Below are 8,104 nucleotides of genomic sequence, written 5' to 3' on the forward strand. Positions count from 1 at the left end.
AAGCACTGTGTGGGCAATTTATTCACTTAAGGCACTCATAATGAATAATTCATGTATACCATATGATTTGTGGATATCTTGATCATGAAGATGGAGTAACAAACTCTTTGCCACTAAGAGCTCTTTCTGGAATTAGAGGTAAGATTTAAAAACACCTATTTACTAATGGCATAAAGTGATGGCAAATCATTATTATGCTGATTTTTCATGGCATAATGTATGTGCCGTGAAAGTGCCTTGCTCAGTTCTGGTATTGAAGGTGTAGCAGATGGAGAGACCTGCCACTGGTGCCAATATGATGTGCAAGTATGTGGTGCAGAGATGGGAGAGGAGGAAAGCAGAGTGTTCTGAGCATCATGAAAAGGATCAGAACAGAGAAGGTAAGGGTGGTGAGAAATGCCTAACCTGAGAAGCTTTTGATGTCACCTGAGGCCACAGTTTAGTCCCAGCTCACGCTGCCACTGTTGTCCATATTTGGATCTGTGTGTCTGACGTAGCTGGGATCTGTCAATGTCCATGAGCAACTTTACCACCGAAGGTCGTACAGACATCCTTGCCTCGGGTTCTGCCTAGGATCATTTTAACCTCCAAGGTCTGTAGATAGCTGTCTGTATTCATTACTAGCTTCAGCACTAGAAAGAACAGACTGGCACCTTCCCTATAAGGAAGAGAGGGCATGAGAACAGGAGAACTGGCTCCATCCCTTGTCTGTTTGGAACTTGGGTGAGCTAGCCAGGGAAGTGTTGGAGAGCTGACCATAGTGGTGTGGGTACAGGAGAAATGGAGAGCTGACAAACTCAGCTAACACCCAAACCCAGATCTGGGGCTTTGAGTTGACCTACTCATTCACTGAACTACTGCAGTCTGAGAAGGAGCCACTCCTGCAGGGCCAAAGCTGCAGGATCTTCATAACACAGGCCAACAACAGGATTTCTGAAAGGAATCCTGATGAAAATCCAGTATTGATAATGCAGCAGAAACTAGTGACTGTGAACCAGACAAATAACTCTTTTCAGTACATACTATACAGGATGTTTATTCAATTTGATCTTGTGTCTATTTCTTGGGGAGCAGAAATGAACAACTTCTATGTCTACTGTGTATAGAACAATGAGTTATACACATTTTATCTTCTAAGAACAAGGTTGTAGTGTTCATTTCCATTAAACTTTCTGAACAGATGAGGAAATTAATGTTTTGCAGGTTAAGTGACTGAATCAAAGTCACATAGTTACAGATAAGGATTTTTATCTCCTCCATAATTAGAGCCAGTTACAAAGTTATTACTATGCCAATTTAAGTTGTCATGAATACTGCTAAACTTGTTTATGATTTTCCTGATACATGAAAGATTATCTTACGTAATTTAGGTGAAGTCATAAGGCAGGAATTTGTGGGCTAGTGAAAGAAGGAGGGTTTTGAAACCCACTATGAGTATACAGTGAAATGATGAATGACCTAATTACAATATGGACAATAGATCTGAACAAACATTTATCCAGAGAATATATGCAAGGGGCTCATATGTACAGAAAAATATGCTCAATATTATTTATCTTTAAAGAGATTTCAACTTCCATTGATATTTCACTTTACCACCTACTAGAGTGGCTATGATTAAAGAAATAAAAATATTGCAAATATTCTGTAAGTTTACTCACTCCTCAGATCAATCTTTAGGTAACATACAGTCTAACAATTCCATTCCCAGCCATATCCCTGTGAACAGTTAAATAAAAACTTTCATATGAAGGTACACAACAGCACTATTCACAGACACCAATGCTCCATTCTCTAATAGATGGATGTATAATAAAATGTGCTGTTTGCATTTCATGTTAGTCAGCCATAAAAGCTAATAAATCATGTGTCCAAAATCAAACCTGGATGAACCTTGAAAATGATGTTCATAGGATGATTTACTTAAAATTCAAAAGTGGAAAATCCACAGAGATGGAAAATAAATTAGTTATTTTTTTCCAGAATCTGGAGAAAGAGGCATGGAGAACAACTACTTACAATCAGTTGGTTTCTGGAATGATAATGATATTCTGAAATTTGATCATTCTGATGATTTATAGGCTTAGCGAACTTAAGTAAACACCCCCCCCCAAAAAACCCTGGGAATATTTAAAATAACCTTTTAATTTCTGTCTTTGTTTTTCTTTCTATACATTAAATGTCACCATCAAACAGCTGTGGTATATAACTTGGAAATAACTTTTTTAAGCTCCCAAATAATGTAAAAATTAAAACAACATAATGAAGATAAGAATATGGTAGAACACACTATTTCTCACTTGTAGAGTAATATACAGATTGTGATAGAAACCAGCATTCAATAATTTCTTTATTTAGGAACTACATAGGAATGAATATAACACTAAGAAATACATCTTCAGGAGAATAGACTGTCACTCCTTATTGAAAGACAATCTATATACGTAGATGAGATTAGAAATGAAGTTGGGAAGAAAAAGAAATAGAATTCTATTGTCTTCTGATTAGATACTCAGAAACAAAGAAATTTATTGCTTTATACCCGGAATAAAAAAAAATGCTAACTTAAAATTAAAGATGAATATACCTGTCTTTGACTGAAATACTTTCAAAAAAATACAGTACCTCCCATTTTTCAATTTAGAACTCTAAAATCTAGGGTATAGATGGAAGAATTTGAAAAACATTCTGAAACCAATTCAGGTTTCACCCATGAAATCACTTTAACTATTTCTATTATGTGATTTCTGGGTACCAAAAAGAAATCTCTTTTCTGTCATACCTATAGGTCTTGTTTATAAATTCACTATAATTTGTCTGCCTGTTGTTTCAAGAAAGAAGTTTGATCATGAGGTAAGGGCAACTGCATTCAGAGTTTTAACGTTTTGGTACTACAAGATCTTTGGTATTACATAAAATATAATAAAATTATATTATAAATTAAATAAAGCCAAATAAAATGAAATCACTATATATATATATATATATATATATATATATATATATATTCTTATGAGTGTCTTAGATAAAAATGAGGATGATTAGTGACTATTTAAATAAGCTTTTACTCCTTAATTTTTTTTATAAAAAATGAAACACTGACAATGTAATTTGATGACAGATAAATGGTATGGTTTACTGTAAATTTGCATATTAAATTTTCTTGGATTAACTCAAAGGTCATAATAAATCATTTTTTGAATTCCTTTACATCATCAGCCTGAACGGACAATAAGCTATAGGTTATTCTTCAGCATGTCTTTGAGAAACTTCATTAATTTTCTTTGAACAAGAATATTCAATTATTTGTAAGTCATGTTTTGGAAACAATTGTGTCAGTTTTGTATACGATAAAAGAAAGAGTTAATATAAAATTTCAATGAGTAAGAAGCTTGTCAAATGCTTAAAAGTTGGAGCATCTGCAGTAAGCACTCAATATGCATGGCTTATTTCTAGGGTAGTGAACAGATCTTAGTCTGGGTGAGGCTCACAGGTTGTGGAAGGATGAATAACTCAGAGTGAAATCTGAACGCAAAGGCAGGAAACCCTAGCTAATACAGGACATTATCTGCCTTCAGATGAATACTTGAGACAGAGGTTTTGGCTGTAGCGCTAGTCCCCAGAGGAAAAAGATATATTAAGTCACTAGGTCCTAATTCTCCACTGAAGACTGCGAATGATAGAACTGAAAGAAACTACAAAACTTAAATTTTAAAATAACAAATACGTAAGAAAGGCAAATTCAAAAAATAATATTACTCCAAATGTGTAACTAATGCTACCAAAACAACACAAGAAACAAGAAAAGATGTCTTTCCCACAAATCAGTAGTTTCATAATAATGGCAAATAAAGAAATTACTGGGAAGATCTGCCAGAATAATGATCAAGTGATAATCATAAGTATATTAATGTAACTCAAAGACATGGATATATTTCAAGGGAAGAGAAACAAACTGCATAAAATAAGTATGGCAGTGAAGGATATGGCAATTAGAGACTGAATTCCTGAAGGAAATGCAAACTAAAATAAAATCAAAGTCAAAACTCAACAAACGAAGGGAAAACAGTAGAGAACCTCATCCACAGAATGGACCACATCAAATACAGAGAATCATAGATTGAAAGCTATGAAGAGCAATTTGAATACTCAGAAAAGAACAATGGGAAATTGTTTTAAAGAATCATGAACAAAATGTTGGAGATCTCTTGGACACCGTGTTAAGCTATAGTCTTCAGATTATGGCCATAGAGGAAGAAAAGAATATTGTAGTGGAGGCACAGACAATATCTCCAATAGCCTATTAGCAAAAAAAAAATTTCTAAATCTAGAGCAAAGACGGTCACTCATGTTTAAGATTCCTAAATAACCCCAAATATGAGCAAAAACAGAAGTTCCCAAGACATTCTGTAGTTAAAATACTTTCAAAAATCAAATAAATAATGAATATTGAAAGCTAAACGACATACTGGCTGAGTCACTTTTAAAGTCAGGCATATCAAATCTATACCTGGCTATCTGACAGAGACCTTTAATGCTGATAGGACTTAGCAACATATACAGTAAGTTCTAAAATACACAGAACTAAATGACAATTGACTAATGGATTTAAAAATTCCCAGAATTAATTTTAAAAGAAGAGCTCAACATATCATGAAAGCATCCCTAAATGAAACATTGTACGACTACATTCTTAATTTTAAAAAATGGGAGACTTCAGATTAATAAATCAGTAGCATATCTGAATATTTTGGAAAAGCAAAAAAGAAATTTGCCAAAAAAAAACAAAAAACAACAATAGATGGAAAGAGATAAACAATTAATGTACTATAAAAAATGTACTGAAAAAATACAAATAAGTCATGAAAAGAAGGGTTAGTTTTTTAAAAATATTAACAGGATTGACAGATTATTAGTCAAATTAACCAAAAAAAAGAAATGGCCCAAATTAATAAAAGCATATATAAAATGAGAGGCATTGCAATATACCCTAAAAAATTCAGAAGCCATAAGAATGTCAATATTCCAATCAACTGTAAAATCTAAAAAAAAGTGCAAATTTTAGATACATATGGCCTATAAAATTTAAATGAAGGTGAAGTAAATAACCAAAATTGACCTTAACAACCAGTGGGGTAGAAAAATAATTATAAGCCACCTAATTAAGCTTGGAATAAAGGAAAAATTAGCTTCCAGTCTCCAATTGTACCCTGGAGCTAAGGCTACCCAAAGCCCTCCACACCCAAATCCCGATTGGAGACAGCTGGTCTCCCAGAAGTGCTGTCACTCTTAAGTTCACAGGGCAGAGGAATCTCGAGCCAGGGCTAGGACCCTTCCAATTTCCATCAGCACCCTGGAGCTAACCCTGTGACACAGCTCTCCACACCCAAATCCTGCCCAGAGAGAACTGTTATCCCAGAATTGCTGACACACCTAAAATCACAGCACTCGGAACCCCATTACTGCCTAGAAAGAGCTGGTCTCTCAGGAGTGCTTACAGGCTCACAGGCCCACAGAAGGGACAAGCTCCTGACCAATTGACAGTGTCCTTTGCTTTACAGAAACTTTGTAATTTTATGAGATCCCATTTGTCTATATTTGATCTTAAAGACTGAATCTTTGACGCTCTGTTCAAGAAATTGCCTGCTGTGCTGATGGTTTGAGGTTCCTTCCCATTTTGTCTTCTATTAGATTCAGTACATCTGGTTTTATGTGGATATCTTTGATCCACTTGGCCTTAGCTTTATACAGGAAGATAAGAATATATCAATTTCCATTCTTCTCTATGCCAAGTCAGTAGACCCAACATCATGTGTTGAACTTGCTGACTTTTTTTCTACTATATGGTTTTGGCTTCTTTTTTAAAGATCAGGTATCCATACATGTATGGATTTATTTCTGGGTCTTCAATTTTATTCCACTCATCTACCTGTATGTCTCTTAACCAATATCATTCGGTTTTTATTAATGTTGCTCTGTAGTACAGCTTGAGATCAAGGATGGTGATTCCCTCAGATATTCTCTTATTGCTGAGAATCGTTTTCACTATCCTGGGTTTTTTTTTTTTTTTGTTATTCCAGATGAATTTGAGAATCTCTTTATCTATGTGAAGAGTTGAGTTGGAATTTTTATTGGGATTGCATTGAATCTGGAGATTGCTTTTGGTAAGACAGCCATTTTCCTACGTTATTCCTGCTGATTCATGAGCATGGGAGATCTTTCCACCTTCTGAGGTCTTCTTTGATTTTTTTTCTCAGAGACTTGAAGTTCTTGTCATACAGTTCTTTCAGTTGCTTAGTTAGAGTCATACCAATAGATGCCAGGGAAGCAAGAAGTTCCCAAAACCCTATGGCGATGACAATAGCCAAAATGCCCAACACAGAGGAGGTAGAACCTGTAGAGACCATATCCAGTGGATAGGCACAACCCCTATTTGAGGGATTGAGATACCCACCCATCTCAAAAATTTTAGCTCAGAATTTTTCTTGTTTAAAGAAAATTCAGTGACTAAAAGAAACAGAGACTGAAGGAAATACCCTCCAGAAACTGGCCCTCTTAGAAATACATTCCATCTGCAGACACTAAATCTAGGCACTATCACTGTTGTCAAGAAGCACTTGCTGACAGGAGTCTGGTATAGTGGTTCCCAGAGAGGCTCTGCCAGAGCCTAATCAATACACATATGGATGCTTGCTGCCAACCATCAGACTGAGCATAGGGAACCTCAAGGGGAGAGTTAGGGGAAGGACTAAAAGATCTGAAAGGGATTGCAACACCACAAGAAGAACAATAATATCATCTAACAAGATTCCCCCTAGAGATCCCAGGGACTAAACTAAAGATTACACAAGGAGGAATCCCATGGCTCCAGCTACAGTTGTAGCAGAGGATTGCCTTATCTGGCATCAATGGGAGGGGAGGCCCTTGTTCCTGTGGAGGCTCAATGTCTCATCACAGGATAATGATAGAGGGATAATAAGGAGATGCTAGGGTAGTGAGTTGGGCATGTGTGGGAATGTGGAGGAGCACCCTCATAGAGAGGCAAGGGAGAAGGGATTGGATAGGGGACTTACAGAGAGGAAACCAGGAAGGGGAACAATATTTGAAATGAAAACAAATAAAATAACTAATAATAAAAAAGAAATATGTGTTAGCAGAATTCTATTATACTTTCAATGAACAGCTACTAACAATGCTGCTCCAAATTACTCCACAAAATAGAAACAGATGGAACATTGACAAACACATTTTATAAAAGAACAATCACCCTAAAACCTAAACCACACAAAGAGTTAAAAAAGAAAAAGCATGTTACACCCATTTCTCTTTTGAATATCAATGCAAAAATACTCAATTAAATACTCCCAAACCAGACCCAAGAACATATCAAAAACATCATCCACCAGGATCAAGTAGGCTTCATCCCAGGGATGTAGGGATGGTTTGACACATAAAACTCTGTCAATGTAACCCACAATATAAACAAAGTATAAGAAAGAAAAAGAAAATACTTTTTCATTAGATATCAACCAAGCCTATGAGAAAATCCAATATCCATTCATAATAAAAATCTTGGAGGAACATAAAACACATAAACACAATAATGACAATTTACAGCAAGCCTATAGCCAACCTCAAATTAAATGGAGAGAAACATAAAGCAACTCCCCTAAATTGTGGAAAAGCATAGACTGTCTCCTCTCTATATGTATTCAATATTGCAGTTGAAGTTTTACCTAGAGCAATAAGACGTATAAATGAGATCAAGGTGATACAAATTGGAAAGAAAAATGTCAAAGTATTGCTATAAGCAGGTGATATACTATATGCATAAATGAAACCAAAACTTCTACTAGGAAACTCTTATAGCTGATAAACATCTTAAGCAAAGTGGCTGTTAACCAAATTACCAAAAAAAAAAAAAAAAGAAAAGAAAGATAAGGAAGGACATTTCATACTCATCAAAGGAAAAATCTACCAAGATGAACTCTCAATTCTGAACATCTGGTATCCAAATGCAAGGACACCTACATTCATAAAAGAAACTTTTCTAAAGCTCAAAGCACACATTACACCTCATACATTAATAGTGGAGGATTTCAAC

Source organism: Grammomys surdaster, unplaced genomic scaffold, assembly GCF_004785775.1.
Source record: "Grammomys surdaster isolate TR1022 unplaced genomic scaffold, NIH_TR_1.0 257, whole genome shotgun sequence".
Classification (NCBI taxonomy): Eukaryota; Metazoa; Chordata; class Mammalia; order Rodentia; family Muridae; genus Grammomys; species Grammomys surdaster.